At 39.7% G+C, this 16,637-nt stretch overlaps 1 long non-coding RNA gene across 2 annotated transcripts in view; it reads right to left on the bottom strand.

Moving 5' to 3' along the window:
• LOC136833352 (uncharacterized) overlaps positions 1-15,436 on the bottom strand; it is a 28,310-nt gene extending 12,874 nt beyond the window's left edge. Inside the window, exons 1-2 of one of the 2 annotated variants that reach the window (XR_010851445.1) lie at positions 15,031-15,436; positions 4,289-4,486 (exon numbers count right to left, since the gene is read on the bottom strand). This is a non-coding gene — a long non-coding RNA (uncharacterized lncRNA). The remainder of the gene's footprint in view (positions 1-4,288; positions 4,487-15,030) is intronic. The other variant, XR_010851446.1, reaches the window with a different exon arrangement.
• Between the last annotated feature and the right edge of the window lie 1,201 nt (positions 15,437-16,637).

Below are 16,637 nucleotides of genomic sequence, written 5' to 3'. Positions count from 1 at the left end.
AATTTAAACTATCTACTGTACAGGTAAGCTTCCATAAGAGTGAGAGAGAGAGAGACGAGAGAGAGAGAGAGAGGAGAGAGTTTCCTGGAAGAGGTCTTGGAGTGAAGTTATTTATCACTTAGCAGAGGAGACTGAGCAGAGAATAGAAACTGTCTGCCGAGAGAGAGAGAGACAGATTTACTTGAAACATCAAGTTATATTATTTATGGATTACTTAGAGAGAGATGATTGAGAGAGATCTTGTGTTGAGAGAGAGAAAGAGAGAGTTATATTAAGAGCCAAGAGAGGGAAGAAAGTTATTCTTGGTCGTTAGATATAAAAGATAAAAATTCTGTATTAAACTAACTATTAAAATGAAATTAAGGAGTTATTGTATTTTTCATTTAAAAGTTAACAAAAAGACCCTTAAAAAAGAATAAATGGTGTGACTCCCTCCCCATTCATTGATCATGCCCAGAAGTCTTCTCAACCTCGGTTTTAAAAACTTCTTTATTCTGTCTCTTTCTCTTTGTTCTGAAATGCTCTATGTCTCTAGTTTTAGAACGGCACATTTACAGTTTGTAAATGGTACAGGTAAAATTAGATCAATTCAAAATTATCTACTGTACAGTTAAAGACATACAGAAGAAACAGCGAAATAATCAAAATCCTGAAGTTGAGTCACCTTGAGGAAGAGGAGCAGAGAGAGAGAGAGCTTCTCCAAGAGAGTGAAAGAGAGATATTACAGGGCATCAATCTTGCAGGGGAAAGCAAAAGTGAAATTTTTAGAGATTATTAACAGACAACCAAGAGAGATTTCTGAGCAGAATTAAAAGAAAAATTTGACCACTGATTAGGCAACAACTCCCCTTCTTGTCTTGTTAAATGACATGTCTGACAGCTTTTGCCTCCACCTCCTTAGAAAGGAGGGAAGGAAGAATTTGTTTGTTCAAAAGGGAATGAATTTTTGTAATTAGGGTTTTAAATTATTATTATTATTATTATTATTATTATTATTATTATTCTGGATTTGAAATTAGTACTTATTATTAGGTGGTTTATTTATGACACACCCTGGGCCTCCCCAGACAGCCGTATCAGCACAAACCAGCCCCAGAGGGGGGAGAAGAGAGACATGAGAGAGAGAGAGACAGGAGAACTAAAACCGATATTTGAAGTTGCAAGTTGCTATGAATTTATGTTATTTACCATTCCATTTTACATGCTGAAAGATTTATGAGATTACATAAAAATATTAAACTTAAAACTTTCTGGGTTTCTCAGTTTTGACAAATGTTCACGTGTCTATAGAAAGATAATATAATGACAGTAGTTAGGTTCCCTTTTCAATGAAAATCTATCTTGTTCTGTGAATTCGTGCAACCATATGCAAGGATAAGAGTTTAAGGTATTACCTTAGACAGAATGTTTATACCTATCAGGTGAAGCCATTTGGCTGGAGGGGAGAAACATGTATGAATACCTTTGTATGGAAAGACTTTACAAAGTGCTTGAAACTGGAAGACTCTGCCTCCAGAACAAATCTCAGGTATTTCCTGGACCCCAGATGGACTGGAATGTGGAAATAGACGTTGGGTCTGAAAGTCTAATGTTATCATCCAGTCCCCCTGCTGGATGGAGAATAACAGTTCTAACAGATTTGTCTCCATCTTGAACTTTGTTTTTTTAACCTGATAGTTCAAGGGGGATGAAGATGACAGTCCTCCACCCTGCCCCCCACCCTCCGATGACTTGAGGGACAATAAACAACCCAAATACAGAGTTGATCCTCCACTATTTCTATGGCATTCTTTCTTATAAACGTGAACTCTCATTATACATCATCCTTGAGGACCTTGGACAGGTGATAGAGTGGAAATTGGGGAGTGTTTTCTGCATTGGGATCAGCTTCTGAGAAAAAGTCCCTGAATGTCTGCCCCATCAATTAAGGGAAGTCATCTTGGAAGAGGCATCCCCCAAAGATGGTCTTCCCTGTAGAATCTATGTTCCCTAGCTGTCAAGATTTTATTTGAGTAAAGCAAAAAAAGTTCCCTTGCTCCTCTTAACAGACAAAATACTTTTGGCTTCCAGGGTGGTGAGAAGCTGAATCCATCTTCGGTGAGTGAGAATTGAAGTCTGTCTCATTCCTCCTCATGAAGTTAGAGGGTGGCAAAACAGGAGCAGCTGGTTGGTTTCGGGGAAAGACACTAAAGGTGCTTCATCAAAGAAGATCTGCATGATTAGGCCCTGGACAACCTCTTCTCTTCAGGGACACTGAGACAAAAGCCTCTTGAGGAATAAGGCTTCTGAGGCTGATCTTTGAGCAGCAAGCCAAGAATCATCCAACTGTTCTTAATGTGTGAAAAAGACAAATTTATCAAGATCCCACGGCTGGCAAAGCAGAAGAATTGCGGTCTTGGCTCTATTTACTCCATGAAGCTAGCTTTACAAGACAGGTTCTGTTAGAGAATAAGACAGGTGCTCTGAGTCCAAGAGACTGGCATTCTTTTACTGGATAAGTGCTCTAGGCCCTTGTCACTGACCACAAAATTGGATGATAAAAGAGGGAAGTTTGCTGGAAGAGCATATTTATTGAACCATGAACTGATTAAAGCTCCTGAAGAGAGTTCCTTGCTTTCTGGCCATGGAGCGTCTCTAAACTGGAAGTCTGTTGGTTGCGAACAATCTCTGGAGGCCAGTGAAGAACAAGAGGAATTTGTATTCTGGTGATAGAAATCATATTTCTCGCTATAAGGGTAAGGTACAGTCACAATGAAGTATCTGCAACCTTCTACGTTGACTTTGTAACCAGTGGTATTCTTGCCACTGTCTTGACTAATCCATGGTTCAGCCTAGGGAACAGTTAAGAAGAGCATGTGTTATCACATTAAACTAATATATCTTAAAAGCTTTTTATGCAGTAAGAAGCCTGGGGAAAAGCATCAGGCTGAAGAACCTTCAAGCTGTTGTGGAGCAACATTACTGATTGCTTTTGCGTTGGGAGAAATGGAAGAAAATCTCTACATTTAGAATTCAAAGGACCAGACTACGCCCAGGTGAAAAGGTCTATTTCAAGAAAGAAATTCAGAATCTGATGACAATTAAAATTGAATCAAAGCAATGCCTTTCCAAGAGTGGCTGTCGGAACTATGGGAACAAAACTGGATGAGGGGAATCAGCCAAACCCCATTGCTTTTCCCTTGGACCATTTAGTATGTCTACTGTAGGTTCAGGGAGTTTAGACAACTTTGATGGCATCTGGAGAATCAGTTTGGACGAACAGCCACCCTCCACTGGCACTGACACTGTTACTTGTGAATCTGTGAATTAGTCCATTTGGACCTTAGTTTGTCTCTGAATTTTTTATACAGTGTTGACTACAAGATCAAATGTTACGTGCACATTTACATTTGAGGCCATGTATTGGGATCAAGCATGAGGAGCCAGGAACAGAGTTGATGAAAAACCCCAGCCAGACTAAGGATGGTGAATAGTTCTAGGGCAGGAGATTATTAGGAATGCTTACAACTATAATGTTAGTCAGGTTTTACAGCCCTAGAAAGGATTTGAAAGAAGCCACCTTCTCTTCCTATCCTTTTCTAATTTATCCAAATGAAATTTCAAAACCTTTAAGATTTTCTCATCCCATAAAAGGTACAGGAACAGTGCACGTGATCCCATCAATCTTTGATATAATTTACAGGTAGCACAAATTGTACTGTATCATAAGTCATACATTTATCATGTTTTCCTGCATTGGTCTCACTGTTTTGTTCTCCAATTTATAATGACTCCCAGAATCATCTTTATACTGATGAACAACAGACTTTTTAATAGATACCAAAATCAAGAATCCGTTACCAATGACTATTTGGAAAACTGATGAAGAAATTTTCAAACCCAATCCACAATAACATTGATGTTCATCTAAGAATGTTACAGATAAGAATTATTTTTCTGTTTTGTTGTATTTATCGTTCCCTCGACAGAGGGTGGGAAGATGTTGTTAGTTACACTTAAAACAAATTGAACAACTTCTAATTTGAATTTACAACTGCAGATTGAGTATAGCTATATAATTAGGGAATGAAGATTATATATATATGAAAAATGAGTACAGCCTTTACATTACACAAGATTAAAATATATAATGAAAGGGAATAAGTTTTAGGATTTTAATAGAGAAAGAAGGTTTGATCATAGTATTAAGGCATTTCAATACAAGATTAAGCGAAACTACGAGTCTAAAAATAAAAGTAATGTACTGTATTCATGGAAAAAAAGAATTTTGTTGAAAAATGTTCCTTACTCCTAATGTCTAGCAAGTAATCTGTCACATTTTCTCTAGTGCAGTTATCTTGCTAGAAGCTTTTCAACACCAATTTTCAAAGTCTTTTAACTTTTTTTTATTGGTTCTTCTTCTCCAGAGCAAACAACAGAACAGGCTGCTAAAAGCACAACAACACCCAGATCCAGACGCATTTTTCCAGATGACGATTCCTAGTAACTGTTCAGTACAAGAAAAATACAGAGCATAAAATGAAAGGAACATTTAGGGAAATTTATTCCACAGTTCATTATTGTTATGAATTTGCCAAATTTTTATCTTTACAGCAGATGCTACAAGGTTAAAAACCCCTAATAGGAAAAGCTCATCTTGGCTGAAAATTTAAAACAAGAGGTGTTCTTGGAACATGCACTGACTATTCTGACTCATTCAGAATAATTACTGTATAGCATTTCAAATCGTAAAATGATCGTATAGGATTAAAAGTTTGAATTAACTAACCCAAATCATAGCTCAAGTTTTAGGCTGTACAACATCCAAATTTCTCTGGGGTAACTATATTATTCTAACTCACAATCAAAACCATACTGCTTTGTGTATATTATCCAAGACATAAATGGTACAACCCTTACTGTTATTAATTCAAATGGCTTTACATTCAATATTCTTAATCTAAATTGAGATTCCTGCATGAGCACAATCTTTACTTAGTAATGAGCAAAGGACATCAAAAAACTTTTTAATTAGATATGCATATTCCTGAAAGGCCCAATTATCACTAAATGAACTTTAAAATGAAAAGGAATCTTAGGTGATTTGATGGCATTGACAACTATGAGCTGAATGCCCTGAAGTCCCTTCCTAGCACAGCTACACTGCATATCAAAGCTAAAATGAGACTGACTTATAAACAACCAGCCATTGACCAAAACCAAATGTTGACTAACAATCAATTTGAAGCAACTGACAACCGATACTTATGATTACAAACAAAGAATTGATCAATTAAATGTTCAAACAGCCAACCTTAATGCTTTAATGCAAATACATACACAACAAAACGTAACATCCTTCTTCCACATCTATGATTTCCACTTTACATAATTAGGAAAATGTTATTTTCATAATAAAATAAATTTTTAACATACTTACCTGGTAGTTATATATATAGCTTAAGTCCCTGATGACGGCAGAATTTCAAAAACTCATGCAATCGCCGATCGGGCAGTCAGGTGGTCCACCTGTGCGCCCTCTACCCAGGTAACTGGAACCATTCTACTATTCCTCAGATCTTCCATGCCCTAGTCTCTAGAGGAGTGAGGAGGAATTTAATTATATATAACTATTAGTAAGTATGTTCAAAAATTTATTTTATTATGAAAATATCATTTTTAAACATCTAACTTACCTGGTAGTTATATATAGCTGATTGACACCTTTGGTGGAGGGTCAGAGACAGCCAACATCTTTGGAATTGAAATACTAAAACTTTGCAAAACCAACTAAAGGTTCCTACCTGTTAAGGAAGCTGACTTCATTGTTTCCCCTCATTATGTCTGCATTCCTTAAGAGATCCAGCGATCCACCCAGGGGCTGAAAATCTCTAGGGCTGTCAACCGGTGTATAACCTCTATGTGACTAGACCTTATTCCTTTGTACCAAGGAACAAATGACCACCTGAATAGAGAACTGAAGTAAATGATTATTTAAAAAACTGTCTACTAATGATTGCGGAAGATTGCGCCCAGACTGCACAAACAACCAAAAAACAACATCTTAGTTCCAAGGATAAAAGAAAAAGGGTATTGGGTTATGGGATTGCAGGGGGTTATTTTTCTCACTACTGAATTTGCAGCTACACAAAGGACCCAGCGTATAACAGTCTTCATAAACAGTCTGAACTTGTTTCCAAGGTAATGTGAGGCAAACAGACTTGCTTCTCCAGAAGGTCGTATCCAAGATACTCTGGAGGACCTATTTTGTCTAAAAGCCACAGAGGTTGCAACCGCTCTGACCTCGTGTGCTTTAACTTTTAGAATATTGTGTTCTGATTCATTACATCCTGACATGAGCATCTTTTTATTAATTGTCTGATAAAAAGGACTGAGCATTCTTAGACATTTGTACAGAGGGCTTTTTAACTGGAGCACCAAAGCCCTTCTGAATCCCCGTAAATCTTTTGTCTTTTCTAGATAATATTTTAGAGCTCTTACTGGACACAGAGTTCTTTCTATTTCTCACCCAGACATCCGTCAGGTTAGGAATCTGAATGCTTGGGGCCAAGGTTGAGATGGACGTTCATTTTTTGCCAAAAATCTAGTCTAGTGAGCAAACTGCTTTGCCTTGTCTAAAACCTATAGCTTTTATTAAAGGCATGAATTTCACTTACTCGTTTTGCAGTAGCTAAACTGACTCAGAAAAAGCGTTTTCATAGTGAGATCTTTTAAGGATGCCTTTTGTAAAGGTTCGAATCTATCACTCATGAGGAACCTTAGACCACCATCTAGGTTCCAAGCGGTGATTCTTGTACTTTTCCTTAGATGTATCAAGGATCTGAGAAGGTCTTGGAGGTCCTTATTGTTAGAAAGGTCTAAGTTTCTGTGTCTCAAAGACTGATGCTAACATACTTCTATAACCTTTAATGGTTGAAGTTGAAAATTTAAGGTTATTCTAAGATGAAGAACAAGTCTGCTACCTGAGTCACAGAGGTACTGGTAGAGATACAGAGTTGTTTCTACACCATCCTCTATTTCCCACTTGGATTGGTATACCTAATGGTGGAAGACCTCCTTGCTCTTGCGATCCGCTAGCTGCCTCCTTCGAAAAGCCTCTAGTCTTCATGAGTTTTCCACGATAGTCTGAAGGCAGTCATGTGTAGCGCTTGGAGGTTTTGGTGATACCTTTCCAAGTGGGGTTGTTTGAGTAGATCTACTCTAGGGAAGTTCTCTCGGAGTGTCTACTATCCATTCCAGTACCTCTGTGAACCAATCTCTTGTTGGCCAGGGGAGCACTAGAGTCATTCCTGGTACCCTCGTGGGACACTAACTTCTGTATTACTTTGTGGATAATTTTGAAAGGGGGAAATGCGAACGCCCAGGTTGACCAGTCCATGAGAAACGCATCTATGTAAGCAGCCTCTGGATCCGAACAGGGGAACAATAAGTTTCTATCCTTTTCGTCCATGCTGTGGCAAAAGATCATGCATGCACGACCCCAAATCAGCCACATGCTCTGCAGACATCTGATGAAGAGCATCCATTCTGTGGACAGGACTTGATTCTTCCTGCTCAGACATGTCTGCTCTTACATTTTTCTGCCCTTGACGAAACGGGTTAGTAGTCACATTCTTTGCCTTCGCCCAGAGAAGGCTTTTCTTGTTGTCTCAGATAGAGATTTGGGAGTGAGTGCCCCCTTGTTTGCTGATGTAGGCCAGCTGCCGTGTTGTCGGAGTTGACCTGCACCACCTTGTTCTTTACTACCTGTTGTAATTTCTTTGAGAGCTAAGGAAGGATGCAGTCAGCTCCTTTTTGATTGATATGCCAAGACTTGCTGTTTGGTCCAAGAGCCTGAAAACTTCGTTGATTCCCAGAGTTGCTCCCCATCCTGAGTCCGATGCGCCGGAGAACAACACTAGGGTCTGGGTTCTTCTGTTTTAATGAAAGGCCCTCCTGAAGCTTGATGGGGTCGTTTCCACCACTGAAGGCATTGTCTTCACGGGACTCTGAAATGGGGATACACTCTTCTCTAGCCTGTTTCTGGCTCCAATACCGATTGAGGTGGAATTGTAACGAGAAGATTTAGTCTCCCCAAGGAGACAAAACTGTTCTAGAGAGGAAAGGTCCTTTAGCAGACTCCATCCATTCCCTCACAGCACATCCGCTTCCCCAGAAAGTCCTTGAATTTTATTTTCAAGGCTTGTCCCATCCTTTGATGGTGACGGAAAACTGAAAATCTGACTCTGAATCCTCATCCCTAGATATAGAATCCTTGGGATGGGGTCAGATGATTTTTTCTTTGTTTATAAGAAGTCCTAGTTCTTCTGATAAACAGACTGTCGTTTGAAGATCCTCCAGACAGCGACATTGTGGGAAGGAGCCTGAGAAGCCAATGTCCAGGTATAAGAGAGGACCTGATGCCTCTCGTGCAGCATTCCCCGGCTACATTGTTCATCAGTCTGGTGAAATTTGGGGCGCCCGTGTTTAGGCCGAAACGAAAGAGCCCGAAACTGAATACCTTTCCCTCTGAACTTAATCTCAGGTATTTCTTGAAGCTTGGGGTGGATAGGGATGTGGAGATATGCATCCTGTAGGTCCAATGATACCATCCAGTCGTCTGTCTGACTCCGCTAACACTGATTTTGTTGTTTCCATGGAAAACTTTATCTTTGTAATAAAAACGTTGAGGGCACTCACATTCAGTACTGGCCCCAACCTCCTTGTTCTTGGGAAACCAGGAAAAGGCGGTTGTAAGAATCCTGGGGAATCCAGATTTTGAATTTTTCTATTATGTTTTTTCTGCACAGAAGAGAAACTTGCTGTCGCAGAGCCTCCGTGCCTTGCTTTCGTCTTCTTATCTGGGAGAAGGTCTATTGGTTTGATGCCAGACGGGCCTCCTGGAAAGGGATTTTGTATCCATCTTTGAGTCAGTTGAATGGACCAAGGATCCGATCCTCTTTTTCTCCCATACCTGCCAGAAATTGAACAGCCTGGCACCTACCGCTGCCTGAAGGAGACGCCAAGTCCTGTGGTCTTCCCTTTGTCTGTAACCCTTGCTGCTGATCTTCTCCCGCCTAGATCTTGACTCCCTACCTGAGGGGATTTGAAAGGGCTGAGATCCCTGAAGCAAGTAGCTTCTCCCCATTTTTAGTCATGAAAGTCGTTGGTAAGACTTTTTTGCTGCTTTAGATATAAGATTTTGTGTGGTTTTCTGGATAAGGATGAAGAGACTTCTTTACCAAATCTTGAGGGAAGGTGAGAGAAAAAAAGCATAAATCAGTTCTGATTTTTGACTGACGTGACCCCATTAGCTAGGGAAAGAGCAAAGATGGGTCCTTTTCTTCAAGATTCCTGTTGAAGAAAGCGCAGCTAATTCGTTGGAACCATCTCTGGAGTCCTTTATCCATACATGACATCAGATGTATGAGTCCTCTTTGTCAGTCTTGCTGAATAATCCCATCTTTCTTCCTAAAAGCTCCCAGGTCCAGTCCAGAGATTAAAGATCCCCAAAGGCCCTAAAAATTCCTTTGAGAGGTGGTCCAACTCTGATGTTGACTAACAAAACTTTGTTTTCATCATAGCCACTGACAGATGAATCAAACAAGATTCGAGAAGTCTCCCGGAAGAAGAGGAATTCCGAGGCCAAACGATTCTCCCATTGATACCAAACGCCTAGACCTTGAAGCTAGTTTGGCTGGGGAAAAGCATCCACGCCTTGTTCTTCTTTTAGCATCCATTCATTCATCATTTTGAGAGCTTCCTGGATGAGCGGGACAAAACCATCTTCATAAAAGCTGACTCTTAGTGCGCCTCTCAAGAGTAAATTCTGAAGGCTGGGGAACGAGGAGTTCCGGAAAATAAAGTTTTCAGAAAACCTTCCGCAAAATAGCTTCATAAGTCGCCTTTTCCAAGTCTGATGAAAGTCCTCCTGATACTGGCCTTTTTATATTGTCTTCGCCGGAAACTTGTTAGAGTATATTGAGATCCTGAGGCCTGACACGCGAGGGATATCATCAATTCGTCTTCAGTTCTGATTGTTTGACCAAACCAAAGACGCACGCCGCGATTAGCCTTTCTTCTTGATCAGGCCTCGGAGTTCATTTTCTAAATGCGCCCTGGTGTCCATGACGCCTGGACGCCCTGGGCCCAACCTCTTCGTGACGTCCTGGCGACCAGTTGAAGACGTCCAGATCTCCTTAACGCCCTGACGCGTCCTGGGCGTCCAAGATGCTTGACGCCTGGCGTCCTCGACGCTGGCGCCCATCCTCCTGAAGATCTACTCTGGCGCCCTGGCGTCCAGACTTGACAATCATTGTTCCTATCCCCAAACCTGAGGTCACTTGAGAACTGGCCGCCTGTGCGACATCTGTCAAAAGCTTCCTCAGGCTGACGTAAAATGATTGCCGTTTTTGAACCAGGGAGAACATTTTCACGCTCGCTGTCCTGCCGCACTCCTGAAGTCACTTGAGAGCTGGGCGCCAGAGTTATCGTCAAAAGTTTCAGGCTTCCGACAGCCATCGGTGGACAACATTGCATCCGCCTTTCCTGCAGGCTGAAAGATCTGAACTCAGGAAGAGAGTTTCTGCTGCATGTCCTGAATTAGACTGATTCATGGAGGTCTGCAGCTGGGGAGCCGGGAAGCCGCAACTTCTCCCTTCGTCTGTCGACATTTTCTCACGCAGGGGTTGGATTGTGGAAGTTTCGGGACGAACTATTTCAGGAAGGGGATCAACGTAGTAAGCAGTTTCCACACCCTCCACTGCACTTGCACTAACAACAGTTTACCGCCTGTTTTTTTTGTGAGCAATTGTTGATAAGAGGGGAACGCCAGTCTGCTCCAGTGGCTACATCCCCGGAGTTGAATGTCAATTCTATGACGCCTATCAACATCGGGAATCCTTTGAGTGGTTCGATTCTTGGGTTCAGACGACCAGTCCTTCTGGGGAACAGGATCAGTAGAGGCAATGAAAAGAATTAACCTCCCTGGTTATCTATGGCGAGAGTGAGCGTCCTGGGAAGCGCCAACAGGTGGCGCTCGAGGGGACGCACTCACATATAAACCGACCATAAATCCATTCCCTTCTTTTCACACATTCCTTCACAGGGGGGGTGAGCTTGGAAGAGGAGGACTAGAGCGCACATCCCCACAACACACCTCCACAACACTTGCACAGAATTTTTCAGACATAAGCACTTGAATGTTTAGATCCTGAAAAACGACCATAAATCCTCTCTGTCTCTTTCACCAAGGAGTTACCTTTGTCCAAGGGCTTGAATAAATTTCATCATGTCCCAAGAGCTGGTTGGATTTAGGAGTATTAGAATGGTTCCAGGTACCGCTACTGGGGAATGGTTCAATAGGATTGATCGCGATGAGGCAAGCTTGAAATTCTGCCAATGTCAGGGACTATATATATAAAGAGTGAGATTTAAAACTCCCGGCTCTTCTGACAAAGGTCCCTTCAAGCTTAGAAACCCTGTTGTAGTCAAACCATCCACTTCTTTCAGACCTTGATAAACCAAAACATTCATCACATCTATCCTTTAACTCGCAGAATTTCCTCTGCATTTTACATATGTTGATGGGGATCCAATGTGTTTTAGCAAGCCGGGCTTTACACCCCTCACACATTCTCACACTGATTGCCCAGAGTTGACATGTTGTTGAAAATTCAAAGGAAATCCAAAAGGAAGTTCAACTCAAATCCAACAATATCTAAAAATCCAGGAAAAGAAAATCCAAATCCAAAACTTTTCATAAGCCAGGCTGTGAAAGTGTACTTCTCAAATTTCTCTAGGAAAAAACGGGCCTGGGAGGCAAAGAAATTTTAACGAGGTGACAGATGGCGCAGGGAAAGACGGCAGGAACAGTGAATGGTTCATTACCTGGGTGGACCTAGAAGGTTCATGCTTCAGACTTCTGGAACATTACACGCAGATTGTGAAATGACAAGACCAGCCAAGGGACCTTTAGGAATGAGGCACTGAAGAAATGTTCTGTCATAGAAGAAAATCACTGGAATCCATACTATGGCCCACACAGATTGCACTTTGGAGACCAAAGAGTGCATATTTACCAGACTGGAATCTGGGCCAGTCCAGACATTATCACTGCAGCATGCACCCTTTTCAAAAAGCTGGGGTTGGATAATGGACAAAAAGAAGCTTACAGTCTTATCTTCTGGAACCTCATATGAGAAACAATATCCACTGACGTCAAAAGCTTGTAGCGAGTTACTGAAATGTGATAAAAGTGAAAAGATTGAGTCTGAAATTTGCCAGGAAGAAAACAACAGTGAAAGTGTACATATTTCCTGCACATGCAAATGTGACAAATGAACATGTTTTCCAACACTTGCACATGAATGCTATTAGGCTTACTAAGGAGAGTTATTATTGCAATTTAGTGGGAATCATTTATAGTTCGGGTGTAAAGCTGACGACTGTTCTGATTTATCTTTATATATTCTCTTGCAGCTTTAAACAGAAAAAATGAGCACAACTATCACCTTATTTCCCATTTGGCCTATGCTAATTTTATATGTCTGACTTGAACTTTAAGGTTTATACTTCAGAGATGTGTACTTATGTTGTGTGACAAACCAGCATTAACTGAAGGGAATTATATAACAAAAAAACTGAGATGCTCAGAATATAGGTGAGATCGTTATCGTAGCAGACTAAACCTGCCTGACCTTAAACACACAATGGGGCACACAGGTAAATTAGACTATGCACCAAACAAACCATCAGTAAAAATGTCTTGGCACTGGTCTTGGAAATTACAAATTTAAATGGTGTACAGAACTGATCCTCCAACTTTGACTTTTTGTCCAGTGATCCCAGGCAGTTACTACAGCCCTAACTATTAAGAGGAATAAAACAGAATGTACAAAAAAGATTTTCATGAGAAAATATTTCTCCGGTCCATCACAGAGTGGGCATTCAATTAGCAATGGGCTTGAAATTCCTTGAAATTGCAATGCCCTTGCGACTTTAAAATGGTGTAGTAAGCAGGTTAAGAGCCTTACTCAAAAGCTTATTTGATCGAAAGTCCCAGAAATCTCGAGATAAACGAACCCATTGCTAATCTCAATAACTTAGTGGATGAAATTGACTCATTCGAAGTAAAACTTAAGTGCCTTCTAACGAAAGAGAACGACTGAAATATTAATGTTATTACTTGCATGGTGTCATTTTAAAATACTGGTTGTTGGGACAAGGGATGCTACGAGAATAACTCTACATCTCCACTCGAGTTTTCAATGTCAAACAACTGGCAAACAAAATATTTGGTAAAACCACAAACATTTTTGATAAAGAACCTAGTGTCTTTTATAGTAACTCATATTTATTCCTACATTCATTTGAATGAAATCAATTATGAAACACAGCATTGTACATCATACAAAAATCCAGGTAAAACACTAAAAATGTCACTGTACGTGCTACCAATACAGGCCCTTCATTTCTCACTCTTAGCTCTCTCAAGCCTTTTCCATGCATAAAAAGAACTAGTAACAGCATTCTCAGGTACTGTTTACACGGCCGATGTTTTCAACAGGCTATCGTATAATTAAAACTGCGAATATTTAAAACTCATCAAACCTTTTAAGATGATTGTATATGGTGATGAATTCGGTGATATAATAGGAGACTGAGACGATTTTGAATAGCTCATTACATAATTAAAAATGTTCATAATTTTCGAAAAGCATCCCCTACATGGACTTGTCACTCTACTTCAATTCTCAGTTTATAATGTGTCCCATGATAATTCAAGAAACAGCTCAGATAAATGTGATGACTGAACTAATCCTTGGATATTCTACTAGAACTAGATTTTGAGATATTTCCAGATTTTAAACACCGAAACATTTTGGGCCAAAGTAATTCCAATGGACCTGAACTCCCAAATGGATAAACATTAATTTTTCTACCAACACTTGACTGACATATTTGGTCCCTAAATTAGAGATATTAAAGGGAGAATCATATTTCATCTCTTGGTTTTGGAGAAATTACATGAAAACAGGTCAAATTCCGGATACGTAATTATTTTTTTTACTTATTCATTGAGCTGATTCATACGAAAAATCCTTGGGCTTTGCGCAAATTAGGTTACGGATTGCCGACGAACAGAGTTATTTACTTATGAGCATTGTGCCAACATAGTCATAGGTTTTTCAGCATGATGATTTACATGATTTGCAGCGCTCATCGCAAATGACATTTATTTTCCCCGGCAAATGATATGCCAAGATTAATAAATATACCTAAGTCGAAATTAGCTAATACGGCAAAACTGTGCTATTGGATTACAGTTTTGCTGTATTAGCTATGGGAGAGGGGGTGCAGTATTCTGACAAGTCGTAATTTTATTAATTTTGTATTTGTATATCATTTGCCGAAGGATAAGTATTCATTTCCGATGGAAATAAACTCAAAATCATTCAACACATCACAATACAACAGAAACCTATATTTTATGTTGAAAGCAATTAATGCCCATAAGTAATACCATTAGATTTTATTTAATGTGGCTAAGAACCAACTGGTTACTCTAGTAATGACCTACAGCTTATTGTGGAATCCGAACCACATTATAACGAGAAATGAATTTTTAACACCAGAAATAAATTCCTCTAATTCTTCATTGCACTGACCAGTCGGAGAAACAAAGCGGGACCACCAGAGTGCTAGCTGAAATTAGGCCTACTTTGCATGGAAAAAATTGTCGATTGGCAAAGCAGGTAAAGTAAGTCACTTTTTGGGTGGTTTAGCCTAGAGCACAGCCTATAGAGTAACTTCTATTTTATGGAAGTTTTGGCCGTCAAATTACCAACGCCTACCCGTCTCCCAAATCTGCATACTGCCCCCTAAACATATTCTAAAGATAGGTTTTGTCTAGGTTTAGTTGCCTATTTAAGTTATAGCTTGCTGTGCTGTGCACAAAGCCGGAAAATGAGATTAGCCAATTACGCTAAACACTCTCCTTAGGTCTCCTAAGCTAGCCTAAGCCATGGTCAGCTAGTTCAGTCTGCTTACCGGTAATGCAGGACTGTCTCGTTAATAACACGTCCTCCGGGAAATTCTCTACTTAATCTGAACACTCCTTTAAACTCAGTACTGATAAAACAATATATACAATAATTTTATCTTTCGACACGTACCAACAGAGTAAGCTACGATATGATATCAAGGTTGACAGTAACGTAAACAAATCTATTCGGCACTGGCTGATTGGCAGTTTGGTTGTGTCCGTTCGGATTTCATATGATATTCGTTGATTTTCAAGTAATCAAATCGTAGGTAAGCAGTGTATGCGTATTTATATTTATTAAATTCATTTATAGGTTCTCTAAATAATCCTATAGTGATCTGCTTTCAAACTGGCTCTATCACACAAATTAGTAATCGTAAATGCAAGACTAAAACAACACATGCGGACAATGTCAACATATGCTATGATCATAGATCTATATAAGTTAGAGAAGTGTTTATGGAATTTAAACCACATTTCAGATGGACATATCTGTAAATTCGTTCGGCACACAGCCTAATGTTACTTATTTAGTTTCATTGTTTAAATTGCTAAGGCCTATACTAATTTCCATCCAACTCTGTCAAAGAAGACGTTCAGCAGGGCCGTACCTCAGTTTGTTTATCCTGTCATTTTTTTTATAGTTAAAGTTACTAAATGGGAGTACTTATAATTCTTGTCATGTGAACGTATTTTTCCTCGTCATTTTATTATTCAAGGAGAGATTACAAACTACCATCAATCCCAAATCATTTTTGAATTGGACACATTAATTATAATTCTTCGATAGCTTATGCTCAAACGTTCCCCTCCCTCTTAAGATAGCCCTTTTTCCTATAATCAAACGTTTAGTCTTATCTTGATCTAATTTCAGCTGTTTTATTTCCATCCATTTGTTCATGTCATCCCTGATCTCCCCAAATTCTCCGCCAGGTAAAATTAATCGTATATACTAAACCAAGTCCAGCTGCACTAAAATTTAATGTCTTATCTCATGGACTGGAGTATTTATAGTTTCAACCTTCAGAAACGGCGGTCCGTTCTTGTTTCAAATCTTCTTACTCTCCTGCTCTAGTGTTTTACGATACCCTTCTTTCGCGGCATGATTCACATTAGACTACGATATCTTATGCAATTTATGCATTATTTAACCGTAGAGCTAGTTCAATTATTTGACGTATATTTGTCACAATGTGGTTCATTCTCTCTTCAACATGGCATTTCTATTGTGTGACCACACGATTCTAGCATGGGCTACCTGCAAAGGAAATCTGTGATTTAAAAACACTATTTAATTTAGTCCTTCACACAGCTGGAATTCCATGTCGCTGTGGAATGCATGTACCACGTTTTATCTATGAGCCCTAGGTGGTCTTTTTAAAGTAATGACTATTACACTTGTTTTATAGGTGTCTATGAAGGAAAGAGATGATGAAAGATCAATAACTCACCCAGAGCGGCAAGTATTTGTTAGAAATATTCTCAGCAACAAAAATCCAAGCTTAAGTCTGCCATTACAGAGCCTTCCTGGGTTTGATAGCAATACTCCAACCGCGGACGTATAAGTGGCAAATTAATCTGAAGAGCTGTGAGTTTCAGTATTTAAGAAAGT

The sequence above is a fragment of the Macrobrachium rosenbergii genome, chromosome 51, assembly GCF_040412425.1.
Source record: "Macrobrachium rosenbergii isolate ZJJX-2024 chromosome 51, ASM4041242v1, whole genome shotgun sequence".
Lineage (NCBI taxonomy): Eukaryota > Metazoa > Arthropoda > Malacostraca > Decapoda > Palaemonidae > Macrobrachium > Macrobrachium rosenbergii.
This window is presented reverse-complemented; position numbering and strand designations above follow the sequence as displayed.